The sequence below is a fragment of the Pongo abelii genome, chromosome 3, assembly GCF_028885655.2.
Source record: "Pongo abelii isolate AG06213 chromosome 3, NHGRI_mPonAbe1-v2.0_pri, whole genome shotgun sequence".
Classification (NCBI taxonomy): Eukaryota; Metazoa; Chordata; class Mammalia; order Primates; family Hominidae; genus Pongo; species Pongo abelii.
In genome coordinates this window covers 98,909,822-98,925,000 of record NC_071988.2, presented here as the reverse complement: position 1 = coordinate 98,925,000, position 15,179 = coordinate 98,909,822, and positions in this window count along the sequence as shown.

The window sequence follows — 15,179 nt, the reverse complement described above, 5'->3', positions numbered from 1 at the left end:
AACACTAAAAATCCAAAAATCTCTACTAAAAATCCAAAAAATTAGCCGGGCGTGGTGGTGGGCACCTGTAGTCCCAGCTATTCAGGAGGCTGAGGCAGGAGAATGGCATGAACCCAGGAGGTGGAGCTTGCAGTGAGCCAAGATCATGCCACGCACTCCAGCCTGGGCAACAGAGCAGGACTCTGTCTCAAAAAAAAAAAAAAAAAAAAAAAAAAAAAACCAACACCAAACAGTCACTACCAGAGGTGCCACTAAGCAGAGAGACAAAGGGAGAAATACCCTGGCTGCTTCTCTTCTCCAGGGTATTTCTTCAAGTAATCCAGTAAAGCTTCCCATTTGCCAAACCTATTCAGAAGCCAGTTGTTAAAGGAGTCTGAAAAATGTAGACCTTCAGATACAGGTGAACTAGGGAAGGATGAGAATGAATCTGAGAACAATCAGGCAAATGACCAGCACAAGAAGCATATCCCATTCTCAGTTACGTACACACTATGTGCTGTGGATAGAGTCCTAGAGATGATATGGTACTTCAGAGAAGCTTGCAAATATATGGCCATATCATATATATTATGTATGTTGTTAGTAGTAACAGCATGAATGCTAGATATATCTTGTGTAATTCTAGCATTAGTTCTGATTAGGGCTGGGACCTATTTTTTATACAGTATATAGGTGAAATTATTAAACGTACCATCTTATGAGAGGCATGAAATTACTTAAAATAGCAAGCTTTTAAATAAGATTCTACCTAAGTACTTTCCTTATTCAGAAACCCAAAGAACAACATACATTTTCCCTTTTATGAGCTTGGCTCTCTTTAGTGATTTGCAACTACATAGCCAAGATGATTTATCTAAACTTAGGAGACTACAAACGATGTGTGAAAATGAGGTACTAAACATATGGAAAGGAAATAGTACGGTGCCTCCTTTGAGATATTTATTTCTGCTGAAACTTTAATCTCTTAGTATTTTCACATCTATAAAATATTCTTTGTGGGGGAGGGGGAAGGAAACTCCCTTCTGCTTTAAGAGTCCCATTTTAAACCAAAAATGCACTTGCCCAACTTTTTATTTATTCCCTTAATAGTTTTGAACTGTACCTATGGAAAGTCAGGTAAATTCAGAAAGCTTGAGTTTAGATATTTTACATCCTGTACCACACTTTCAGGGGAAAAAAAGGACTTCATATTTTGAATATGTGAATTCTCTACCCTGTGGTCAGGAAGTTAGATTCAGGCATTGATCCAATGATCCCTGGAACATCTTCCACTCTTTTCCCAGTGGAAGGAAGAAAGATTTGCTAGAGGGGCTGACAGCATGAGAATGTGCTGCTACTTTTAACCCTCCAGATTGGGTTTCTCCCCAACACAAGTGACCAAGCAGTTGTTTCTGAAGAGTCTTGAATGATATCCACATGACCAGTTTCTCCATTTTACATGATAATGTAAATTAGTACTAAGGGGATGTCTTTGGTTAATTACTGCAAACATTTGAGTCTGCAAACTCACCTCTTACAAACTATATGACACTGAATACTAGATTAAATGTGAATAAGGCAAAAGATGAATGTTTCCTCTGCTATCCTAATGCAGGCCAGTCTCCAGGCATACTTTTTTTGGGGGGAGAAGGGGGTACAAAAAAAAAGACAGAGCCATTGGGAAATTCATAGGGTAAGTTAGGGAGGTGAGAGGATACCGAAGGTTTTTGCAACTACTCATTTTTGGAGGGTGGAGCAGTTTTTTGGTTCATCTTTGCACAGAGTCCTCAATAAAAGTTAATTAAATTAATTAAAGGAGACAAATATGACAGCCCTTCAAATAATATTGTTATATGGGAGAGGCATTAATAAGTCTTTCTGTAATAGCCAGTTTTTGTTCTTACTTTTATTCCCTTAAAGTCACACAGAATAATAAATGGGAGAGTTTCTAAATTATTGGAATTGTTTAAAAATTGACTACATAGAGACTTTTTTGCTATTACTTCTGGACAACCACAGAAGAAAATATGCTTTCTGTCGATGATCAGGCTAGACGACCACTAATTAGCCTCCAACTCTGCCATTTAGAATTATAGAATCTTCAGTTTTCATTTTCATTCAGATACTTATGTTCGTATTCATTAATCCAAAATGTCTTCAAAGTATCAAAGAGTTAAATTATAACTGTAGGAATTTGGAAACAGATCTGTCTCCAGGGCTGTTTTACTAAATTAAGGTATACCTGTATGTTGGGAAACCTAAGCAGGCATAATATGTGTTTATGGACAAAGAAAAATGGTCATAATATAGCATTAAGGAAAAAAAAAAGGCCAGTGATGGTTTAAAAGTAATGGACAGAAGGTTTCTGAAATTCTATTTTGAAGTTTTAATGTTTAAAAAATGTTTTTACCAAGTATGTGTATGATATATATAAATAAACTAGGACTAGAAGAAATGTAACTTCTAATTTTCTTATCTGGACCAATTTACTTATTTGGCATAACTGAACAACAGCTCAACTCTTAACATAATTGAGCCTCTTTTATTCTGCAGAAAGTTTGATTCCTTTACCCTCTCACCTTGAAAGAAGGGAAATAGTTTGATAGTGAAGGAAAGGGAGGAGTCTACCCTTGTCCTTTGTTTCCCTCATCACACACTTAGTCTTTAAACTCTCTTTACCTGGAGAGAAGCGTTTTAGTGGAGTAATGAATCCAGAAACCAGAGATGGACTGTCAATTCCCAGATATCAAATTAATGATCTTGGTCCTTATTTTCCTCTACCTTTCTATAATGCTCAGCCATGATAAGCGTCCATTTCTTTTGAAAAGTCTCTGTTCTCTTGGCTTCTGTGAAACTTCAGAATATTTGAAGATAATGTAGGAAAAATAATTTATATCTTGTTCATTTTCTCTGTCCACTGGTCTTGAATTATTTCAAGCATCAGCCCTACTTGCTTTCTTTCCTTTTCATTTTTTCCATCCATTATTCCTATTTAGATGACTCCCTAATGTCTTTCTCCACTCCTAATCTCTTTTAGTTCTCTATTTCTAACTGCCTCTTGGGAAATTCTTGGGCACACCTAATTTCACTATGTTTGAAACTAAATGAATCATTCATCATTAGTCTTGTTCCTCCTCTTGTGTTTCTTAGGTGGGGTGAGTAAAAGATTCCAGTCAAGACTAGTTTAAAGTTTGAGGAACCATGGAAAGAAAGATCAGTCAAGACCACTAGGACTTGAGAACTCCTATCTTTCTCCTCTCCATTTTATTCAGTACAGACCCATTATTACTAATTTAAGTTGCACAAAAGGCTATCAACAGTCTATTTACTGTGCTCTTTTATAGTTTTATTAATTTTATGGAACTTACATAAGTTCACTACTAATTTCAGTCTCTCATTCCTGTTTATGCGTTACGCTCTTAAGTTTCCCAAATTCAACTTCTTTCATCTTGTAGATATTCAGGAACTTAATCCGTGGTGACATGGTGGTATATGTGTGTGTTTGTGCTATAAGGGAATAGGGTATTGCTATATAATCAAGTGTGGGAACTCATAAAAATGGAAAACTTATCAAGAAATTAATTGAATCTGCACCTCTCCTCTGCACTCTTCCCAAATTCCAAGCTACAGTGGATGGGCAGAGTTATGAACCTATAATTGTCCTCCCCTTTTCTCTAATATTATCTAGAGTTATTCCTTGATCTGATTACATTCTGAATACAAATGGAATGACTGGAAATGCCTCTTTGTATAACAGGACTGAACTGTGTTTTGAACACCTGCTGCCTAAATACATATTAAAGAGGCTCCTCCAAGTAGATGCCAGTGTCTATCAGTAAAAATACTCAGCTGTCTGGTGGGACAAGTGTTAGGTCATGTGGGCTCTCAGCAACTATCACCATATCCTGAAAATAAATGCCAGAAAAAGAAATAAGAATTTTTTTTTAGCATGTATGGCAAAGGCCTGAGAGTAACCTCCATTATGGTTTTGGGAAGCAAACAATATTTTTGTGCCCATTTTCTGGAATTAGGCAATTATTATACAAAATTATGATCTTGCCTGTCTGAAACTACAGTGGTAGGACTGTCACCTTACAATGGAATTGTGTATTCAGGGGCCACCAGTTTTTCTTTAGTGACAGTGATCTGTGTCCTTTCAGGGACATAAGGAGGAGAGCCCTGGTGAAAAGATAAAATGGGAGAAGTATTTGCTCTATTCTGCTGTTCTATTCCCCTTATCTGTGACTCAAAGAGGTGCCAAGAAAAGAGCCTGAGATGACTTTGGGAAGAAAGAGAGGGCAGAAGAGAGGGAAATAAAAGCGTTGATTTTTTATGGGGGTGGTGTTGAAGAATTGCTAATAGAAGACTTACAGGAGCTGGTGGAAGCAATAAAATGGTTTATGCTACCCGTTGGCTGTGGGTTTATGTTGTTAACATGCTGTACCTAGAGCAGAGTGTTATATTGGCATTGACTTGTTACTACTATGAATGTCTGAAAATGCCTTCTAAACTAATAGCCGTTGTTTTCCTATCTTTTAAAAAATATATACGTAGGAAAAAAATGGTTGGATAAAAGTACATCAAGAAGGTTACTACTTGTAAATTCTTTCTTATATTCCGTTTTTTTCTCACTTAAGTATTTTGCCAAGTTAACACATGTATGTCAAAACCACAGAATATTATGAAGCCATTCAAAATTATTTGGTTGTGCTATTATATGGCTTAATTTTGTATTTATTGGATATTTAAGTTGTTTCTAATATTTTCCTATTGTATATCACTGAAACATAAATGTACTAGAATTTTTCCTTTTTAATATCAAAACTTACTTTGCTAATGTTTAGAATGAGTGGAATTACAGAGGAGCATTTAGATATCGTGTGACTTACCAAGCTACATGTGGAAGCTTGAGTTTCTAATCTACCTCCACCATTCAAGTCCAGGGAGCCAGAGGGTTAAACTCCTAGCAGATGGTGCTGCTGCTAATGCTGCTGCTGACTGAGCATGTCAGGAATTTAAAGAGTTGCTTAAACAGGGTTAATATATGGCCTGTGGGAAGACAGCTGTTGTGTAGCAGAATTACAGGTCAGGAGGTTAGCCACATTTCCCTGAAAACAGAGGACTCGCCAGAGTCAGGATCAGTGAAAGCCATTTAGGGAAAGGAAAAAGCAGAAAGGTTCTATTTAAGGGAGCAGTTGAATGAGAGGGTAGAAAGTGCTAGGGTAGAACAGAATAACTACCAAATATAGAGGGGAATGGGGGAATTAAAGGAGACCGAAACAAGCATAGCAGAACACTGCCCCTACAGCCTCCACTCTGGAGATGCAGAGAGAGGCCGTACCACCAGCCCATTTCCTGGCTCCAGGGTTTGTTGTCTTATGCTTTCACCAGTATAGGGATGTGAGTTGGGAGAGCTCTGATCCTGCCAGGCTATTAGACGTTTAACATGGCTAATTGGCCCTGTAAGAGGACACAATGGGATGCTACCAAGTGGGGGGAAAAGAAAATTAGCCTCTTGGAATTAAAATCTCATCAAGTAGCTGATATCTAATGCAGTCCAAATTCTGCAAACACCTAGAGGCTCTATTCTTAGTGAAGCACTGTGAAAGGGTATTACGGAGGTTTGAAATTTAAAAATGTGAAACACCCGTCTCAGCTCTCAGGTAGTTTATTATGTAATACAAGGGTGATGAACAGAGGAATTAGATAAACCCATGACTGTAATACAAGGTGACTAAGAAAACTGCTACTGAGAAAGTGGCAGGAGAATCAAAAGCAAGAGAGAGACCAGGACTGGTGAAGAAAACAGTGAATGTTTCCAAAGGATGTAGGCAAATATTACAAAGATGTAGGAGGGCATTACACGTGAAAGTGATCACATAATCACAGGCACTGAGTGACTAGTTTATCACTCATACACGTTCATTTTAAGGTACTCTGAGGTTTTTTTTTTTTTTTTTTTTTGACAGAGTTGCCCAGGCTGGAGTACAGTGGCACGATCTCCACTCACTGCAACCTCTGCCTCCAGAGTTCAAGTGATTCTCATGTCTCAGCCTCCCAGGAAGCTGGGATTACAAGTCTGCGCCACCATGCCCGGATAATTTTTGTATTTTTAGTAGAGACAGGGTTTCGCCATGTTGGTCAGGCTGGTCTCGAACTCCTGACCTCAAGTGATCCACCCGCCTTGGCCTCCCAAAGAGCTAGGATTACAGGTGTGAGCCACTATGCCAAGCCTAACCTGAAATTTCTTTATGGAATAAGTCAGTCTTTCCTCATATTCGATTTCTGGCATAAATGGGTATTTAATAAATATATTTTGAATATTTGAAGACCCCAGTTTTTATATTGGCCTATAGAATGATACAAGGAAAGACCATAGACTTTAATGCTAGATAGATATGGGTTCAAATTTCAATACATTTTCTCGCTGTGTGACCCTGAATACAGTACTCATTCTCTGAGCAGTTTCCTTATCTATAAAAATGAGGAATATAAGGACGGACTTTGCAAAGTTGTTGTAAGGATTAAGGAGGAAGACATGTTCATACACTTGCTTGGTAAGGGCTAGTGTTCTGCTTTCCCTTGCCTTCACCCTTGCCCTGACCAAGTCTGTGTAGCTGCTTGCCACTTCCTTGGTAACACCAGAGGGCAACATCGTCCCATTCTTATATCAAAGTTTTTCAGGAATGAATGCTTCTTTGCAGACAGATTTTTTTAAATGCTTCAGCAAGGGAGGAAATAGAAACTCCATGCTCCTGAATGTGAATAGGGCGATAAGGGCTAAGCCCTGGAAAGACTTTGGAGCAGCTGCTGTGTTCCTCTGTGGGCAACAGCTATGTGCAGATGCTGTCGGAAGGCACTCCTTGTGCCGTCTATTTCTGCCAGCTGGGTTAAGAGGACTTCTGGTGCTAACAGAACCTTAAACTGGGAATCTAAATCAATCGGCTTGTTTACTACTAGAAAACCATTGTGCTTGTGTGATATATCTGAAAAGGCTGCTGGAATGTGTTTGCCAGTGTCTCATTACCATGGCGACTATGTATTCTAGTTAGCCTGGGACAGTCCTGGTTTATGCCTGTGGTCCCAGAGTAATTATTAGTGCCCTCTTTTACACTGAAAGTATCTCAGTCTTCAGGATAAGTTACATGGCCATCCTAGTCAGAACATTAAAAGGGATACTCACTAACAGTAAGGATCTGACCTAGCAAGAGTCCTCTGGTTGGTCTGGTTAAGACCGTGCATGGGCTTTGGAATCAGAAAGTGACATCTGGGTTAAAATCCCTGCTCTATCTGTGTGTCCCTGGCAAGTTAGTTAACTTCTTTAAGCCTGTTTCCTGATGTATAGATTAGGGACAACAGAACACGAATGCACTGTCTCATTTAATCCTTCTAGTGAAAATGCTTACATGAGTCTCTGGGACAGTGATACATGGTTGTTACCCCTGGTATTATTTTTAAGATTTGCTGTAAGATTCAGGCTGTCACCTTAGCTGTATTGATTGGATCTCTGGATTTGAGGGAGTTGAGGGCAAGAGTGAAATGAATTGCACAAGGTTACAAAAACAATTATTGAATTGCTCTAGGTTAGAGCCAAAAAGAGCACCCACACCCGTTTCTCAGAATTCTCAGTCTAGTGCACCAAGGTGGTTGCTGTTTCTGTGGAGATAATTCAAGGTTAAAGATGTGACCCAATGTCTATCCTGAAGCCTTTAGCAAATACTGGGCACAGTATTATTCTGAAGCATAGAGGAGAATAGACATCTGACTATTCTACTGCATTATTCTTTTTATTTTATTGCAAAATGTTTTATGTATGAATAAAAATAATCTTGTAATGAACACCAGAAAATGCACCCCTATTAAATCCTAACATTACTCCATACTTTTTTTCAAAGAAATTAAATGTCAATGTCATATTCTATTCATCTTATCTGTCCCTATCTTCCCCTCCCAACAAGAGAATACAATAAAAATGTTTCAATAAGGAAAAATAGAAATTAACTGTCACATACAATTAAGACCTCCTATGTACTCCTCTTGTATACACTCTTCCCTTATTAGATAATATTTTAACAGGTTTTTAAACTTAATTTAAATGGTGTCACACTATATCCCTCTGCAACTTTTTTTGTGTGTGGCTTAATATGTTATCAAGATTTATCCATGCTGGTAAGTGTGGTATACTATTACATTATATGAATATTCTGCAGCTCATTTACTCATTTTCCTTTTCATAGATGTTTTCATTGGTTCCAGTTTTCTGTAATTATGAACGATGCTGCAATGAGCATCCTTATGCATAAGACTCTCATACATGTAAGAGTTTTAGTATGGGTTATAGCCACAAGTGGACTTGCAGGGTCTTGGAGTATGAGTATCTTTGACTTTACTCAAACTGCCAATTTTTGCCAAATATTACCAAAAATTCTCCAAAGTGATTGTTCCAATTTTCATTGTATTTAAGTTTTTTTCCCCAGGTGAAAATATATTATTTAGTTAAAAAAAGAATATGGACCATAGTTATTCCAGCAACCAAAGAACAGAAAAACACACTCGTTGTGAAGTATATGCACTTTTTAGAGGTAGGGAAATGAATATTTATTGGATGTCTACTATGGGCTGCGCCTTAAGTTAAGTGATTTAAATTTGCTTTTTAATTAATCCCATTACCTATCTGTCACCAAATCCTCTTAATTCTACCTCGAAAAATCTCTTCTATTCCCTTTTACTCTTTCCTTAAGAATTTTATTTTTTGCAGAAACACAGATGACACTTGCTGAGTTAAACCAACTGATCTTGCTTCTAGTCTTTGTCCTTGCCAATCTATCCCTTGCAGTTTTAGAACAATCTTCCTAAAGGCAGAAATGGGATCTTGTCACTCCCTTTGGTGGCAACTTTTTAGACTTTTCCATCGACTAGAGGATAAACTTCCAACTTTTTGGTTGGGGCCAGATTTTGAAAGATTTTGCTCTCCAACTTCACCTCATTCCTACTCTTTTACTCTTCATCACCCTGCACAACTGATGGACTAGTTCCCCACATAGGCTGTGTACATTTCAAATTGAAAAAAGCGTAAGCAAAGCTGTGGAAGTTTGAATGTTCTTTCCATCACCCCCACCTCAGGCAGATTTACCACATCATAGGGCTTTGAGTGATTCATTCTGTCTGGAGTAGGGAAGGGAGGAGTGTTGGGATGGCTTGCTAGAGAAAGGAAGGGTGATTCAGCTATTTGTCGTGAACAGGGAGACCATATAACTTAACTTATATTTAACATGTAACTTAACTGGGACACCTTTGAAAGAGGGAGGTTAAAATAATAAAAATTATGTAATTTTTTGAATGTATTAACTATGTAACATATTGGCATTGTTACATTGGTCTGTAATAGAACTATCTTATAGTTCTATTTTAAAACTCTTTGCAATAAAGTATCATATACTTATGTACATTAGTTCAAAATATTATAGCTACAAAAACCAAGTAAATTTATCTTTAATATTGACAATTTAAACTGAAGTTACAATAGCATTCACAATAATGAGAACTATTTCACTTTTGTCAGAGTGAACTTCAAACCTCAATTTGCTGCAGCAGATGAAAACAATGAGCTATTATTGGACTTAACCTAACTGACTTTCTCTTTGAAGCATCTGAAGACTTAGATATAAAACTGGCATCATTTAACACTTTGAAAAGTTCTTCTGCTAATGGAGCCAACACATCGACAGTTCTCACTTCATTTTTGTACATGCAAAGAGCACTTGGAATTGAAAATGAGTGAAATAATGTAGAAGTTTGCTCTAAATGAAAAGTCATGTTTCACTGGGGGATATGTTAGCCCTGACTTCTGAAGCTGCACATCTTAAGTTGGTTTCTTTGGGTGAAGTCTTTATATAGTAACTACTAACTTTTTTTTTTTTTATTAAAGGAAGTACTTTGTCTTTTTTCTTAGTAAACACCCTATTGAAGTGTAATTCACCTACTTCACATAAAACTGCATAAATTATAAGTATAGAGCTCAATGAACAACCTTGGATCAAAAGATAGAACATTGATAGCACCCATTCTCCCACTGTTATATACACCCCCTCCCCAAGGGGAATTGTTATCCTGGCACCAGGCACCATCTTGTAGTGCTGCCTACTTTTGAACTTCATATAAATGGAATCATACATTATGTATTTTTCTTGCTTCTGGCTCCTTTTCCTTAATATTATATTTGTGAAATTCCCCCGTGTTGCATATGGCAGGAGTTTATTTCTTTTCTTTGCTACAAAGTATTCCTTTGTGTGAATGCTACAATGTATGTAGCCATTCTACTACATTTCTACTATTTATTTCCAGTTCTGGGCTACTATGAAAAATGCTGTTATGAATACTGTTGTACCATTTGGGGGGTGCATATGTACTCATTTTTGTTGAGTATATGCCTAGAAGTGGAATTGTTGGGTCATATGTTTCTCAAAAGAAGACATACAAATGGCCAACAGGATACAGTTGATCCTTAACAATACTGGTTTGAACTATGCAGTTCTACTTATATGTGAATTTTGTGGGTTCCACAGGGCTGACTGTGGGACTTGAGTATGCTCACATTTTGGTGTTAAAGGAGGTCCCGGAACCAATAGCCTGAGTATATCTGGGAATGACTGTTCATGAAAAAGTGCTCAACATTACTAATTATTAGAGAAATACAAATTAAAACCACAATAAGATGATCTCACTTCTGCTAGAATGGCTATCATAAAAAACATGAAAGATAAGTGTTGTCAAGAACTTGGAGAAAGGGAACTCTTGTACCCTGTTCTTGGGAATGTAAATTAGTACAGCCATTTTGGAAAAAAGTATGGAGGCTCCTAAAAAATTTAAAAACAAAATTACCATATAATCCAGCAATCCCAGTTCTGGGTATTTGCTCCAAAAGTTTGAAATCAGTTTGTCAAAGAGATATCTACACTCTCATGTTCATTGCAGTACTATTAACAATAGCCAAGTTTGGAATCAACTTAAATGTCTACTAACAGATGAATGAATAAAGAAAACATGGTAGGCTGGGCATGGCAGCTCATTCCTGTAATCAGCACTTTGGGAGGCCAAGGTGGGGGAATCACTTAAAGCCAGGTGTTTGAGACCAGACTGGGCAACAAAGCGAGACCCAGTCTATATAAAATATAAAATACAAAAAATTAGCTCAGCATCATGGCATGCATCTGAAGTCCCAGCTACTCAGGAAGCCAAGGCAAGAGAATTGCTTGAGCCCAGCAGTTTGAGGCTGCAGTGAGCTACAATCATGCCACTGCACTCCAGTCTGGGCAACAGAGTGAGACCTTATCTCAGAAAAAAATAAAAAAGAAACTGTCGTCTGTATACACAATGGAATAATATTCAGTCTTAAAAAAGAAAAAAAAAATGCTGTGATTTGTAACAACATGAATGTTATTGGAGGCCATTATTCTAAGTGAAATAATCCAGGCACAGAAAGACATATACTGCATGATCTTACTTATAGGTAGAATCTAAAATAATTGAACTAATAGAAGCAGAGAGTAGAATATGATAATATGCTTCCGTGGTACAAAGGCTGGGGCATGGGGAGAATGGGGAGATGTTGGTCAAAGGGTACAAAATCTCAGACAAGAGGAATTACTTTTTGAAGATCTATTGCACAGCATGATGAATATAGTTACAGTATTTTACATTTTGAAATTGCTAAGAGTAAAATTGAAATGTTCTCACCACAAAAAATATTAAGAAATTGAGATGATAAATATTAAACGATATTAATTATTCTACATTGTTTTCATAAATCATAGCATCATTTTGTGTCCCATTGGTTATATTATACAAATTACATACATTTATACAATTATAAATTTTCAATTTGCAATTAGAAAAAAGAATTGCTGAGTCATAGAGTAGGCCTATGTTCAACTTTAATCAATCCTACAAAACAGACACTATGCATCTGGATTGCTCCAGGTCTATTTCCCACATGCATTTCACCTGTAATTTCTCAGGTTTCCTTTCTGGAGGCCTGCTAGTTTCAGGCATCTCACAGGCTGGGGAATGGGCCACTGCATAATTGGCTAATACACCATGTGGCCATTGAGGGCAGCATCATGAAATAGTTCTCTCCTTTCATTTCTCTACAGACAAGGGGTAAGCCAACGAAGTGGGGCGTGGTGAGCAAGATAGGTACTGGCAAATAAGAATGTGTCTGGAGACTAGTATCTCCTTTCCTAGTGGGACATACTTGCTGCCACTGGGCTTGATGATTCGCTTTTACCTGAGGAGGGGAAATAGGAAAGTGGTCTGAGACAGTGTGTGGCAATGCTAGGCCAGGTAGGAAATGTGTGTTTCCAAATAGGTACAGAAGATTGATCTAGCCTATGCTCATACATACACTCCAGAATTGGAACCACAGAGCATAGTTGAGATTTGGGATCATAGGTTTGCTGCTCCAGTGTGGGGAAAAAGGTTATGCACATCAGAGGAATATGGTACAAGGAACCAAGCTGGAAGATGGCTGAGTCTCTCAAGAGACTGCCAAATCCTAGGGAAGCTACTTGGGATAAATACCTCATTAATGAGCCGGTTAGGACACTGGCTCCCCACGCCATGTCTATTACCGTGTCTATCATGGCTTCATCAGTGGCGATTACCACGAGAAAGGGAACATCAGCATTGCCTGGACTGTCCCATAACCAGACAACCTCTTTTCTCACCCTTCTGAGTTGGAATTAGGAGGAGGAAAACTGCAGGAAAGGAGGGTGTGGTGTGAAAGGGCCAGCACACTCCATTTGTACTCCCCTAAGCTAAGTCTAATTGCATGGCAGGAAAGGGGAGCCTTGATCAAGTGATTCAAGTTTTAAAATAAACAGAACTGAGTCTTAAGCACAGGCATTATGTTTTAATAACTGAAAGGGACAGCAAGTTATAGACTAGGACTGAGATCACATTACGGATCCTGCTATCCAGTGAGATGGAGGATTAACAGAGCAGAGTTGAAAACATTTACTGGAAAAATAAAACAGTTCTATGTTTATTCCCAAGTTGTTGAGACTGCTCAGTCAAATCGGTTACATAATCTGACATAAATTCACTCAATTAATGTAATCCTGCACCAAGAGGACAGACCCTTTTTCTATTTTGTCTCCTACTATATTCCCAGTGTTCAGCATAAGGCCTGGGACATGATAAATGTTAGTTCCATATTTATTAAATGGGTAGCATGAATGATCTGTTTTTCTTGTTACCACATTTTTGTGTTCTAACTAAAAAATTGCACACACTCCTAATGATAATTAAACTCTCCCTGAAGGCAATCATCTGTGAAAGCATATTAATGTATTATTCAATTTGCAACATCTTTTGAAACAGCTAGCTTTCAAATCAAAGAAGTAATTGAAGCAAGTTAGAGATTTTACTTTCAAATTGGAAACCAGTATTAATCGACTTATAACTTTATTATCCACACTGAGGAAAAAAAATGAACAGAAAAATGTGGTTAGCATATTAAGCAGGCACTTTATATGTCTACAAGCTTCTCTTCAAATGGGTTCACTTTGCAGCGGGGAGCAGATTGGGTTATTGAGTTGACTATTGCTACTCAGGGTTTGAAGTTTTGTGGTATTTTCATTATGTTGAGAAAGATTTTTTTCCAGGAAAGTCCAAGTGTTAGCAGCATTAAATAACAGTGAGTTCAGCCAGTGCCACAATGGGCAGGCAATACAGTGGGACAGGATGAAGCTAGTATCTGTTCCAGTTCAGTGTGTCCCAGGGTTTCACAGTTGAACGTGAAACCCTGGGGAGAGGGATACTATTTGAGGTCTTTACTTACTAATAGAAATGTAATGTACTAAAAGAAACTTATCCTAAAATGATCTTACTTATAAGTTACTTCCATGGCATGGACTCAAGGATATTACTACAAGGTGAATAACAAATCATTTATCATCATTTTCTTTAATAAAATACTAAGAGCCTGCACTACAGCAACAAGCAATATTCTTATTTTTTATAAACTTTTAGTTTTAGGACAATGTTAGTACATAGAGTTCCCATATACCCCATAACCAGTTTCCCTATTATAAATATGTTATATTAGTATGATATATTCATTAATGAACCAAAATTGACACATTATTATTAGCTGAAATCCATAATGTACTCAGATTTCATTTTTTTTTTTTAAAAAGAAAAAACCTAAGCCATTTTTTTCTGGTCCAGGATCCCATTCATGACACCACATTATATGTAGTTGTCTTATCTGCTTAGGCTCCTTTTGGCTGTGACAATTTATTACACTTTGTTTTCGATCTTTACAGTTTTGAGGAATAGGGTTAGGCATGTTTAGAGTGTGCCTTATTTGGGGTTTTTCTCATGATTATCCTCGCATTATGGGTTTTTGGAAGGAAGACCACAGAAAAAAAGGGCGGTTTTCATCGCATCACATCATGGGTACATACTCTGAACATTACTTACCACTATTGATATTGACCTTGACCACCTGCCTCAAATAGATCTTATCAGATTTTTCCTGCGTAAAGTTACCCCTTTCCTCCTTTTCCATACTGGAAGAAAGTCAGATTCACCCATTTTGGAGAGGAACTCAAATTACTCTGAAATTCCAGTTTTGTTTTAATTTTATTCTGGCATTACTTTCTGCACCAGTCATACAGAGGTATGCACACATGCACAAGTGTTCACACACAAACTCTTTCTTTCTCTCTCATCTCTACTCAGAAATACCAAAAAAGGTCTACACAGAGAGATCTCAAATTCGAAACACAGGCTACCAACAAGCTCTCCCCATACCAAAAGTTTATCAGTAACTATAGGTTGAAACCATAGATCAATATAGGAATTTTTCCCCACTTAAGTACATTCAAAGATGAAACTCAAAGATGAAACTCAGAGGTGAAATAAGTTGCTGGTGCTTATTTTGAAAAAACATGGAGATAATGATCGTAAAATATGGATTCCTTATACCTATTCTTTCTTTGTCAAGGAATAAAGAACTCGCAATTACCAAGCTGGGCCTCTGAAATGGTTGGTGTTTTTTTGTTTTTGTTTTTCCTGGAAATTCCAGGGATTTGAACTGTTGGCCTCTACTTCCACTTGGAAGCTGGGTTTAGCTCCCAGTGAGGCTCAGGAAGACAGAAACCTAATTTCCTTTCATGCTAACTCTTTAAAGGAGG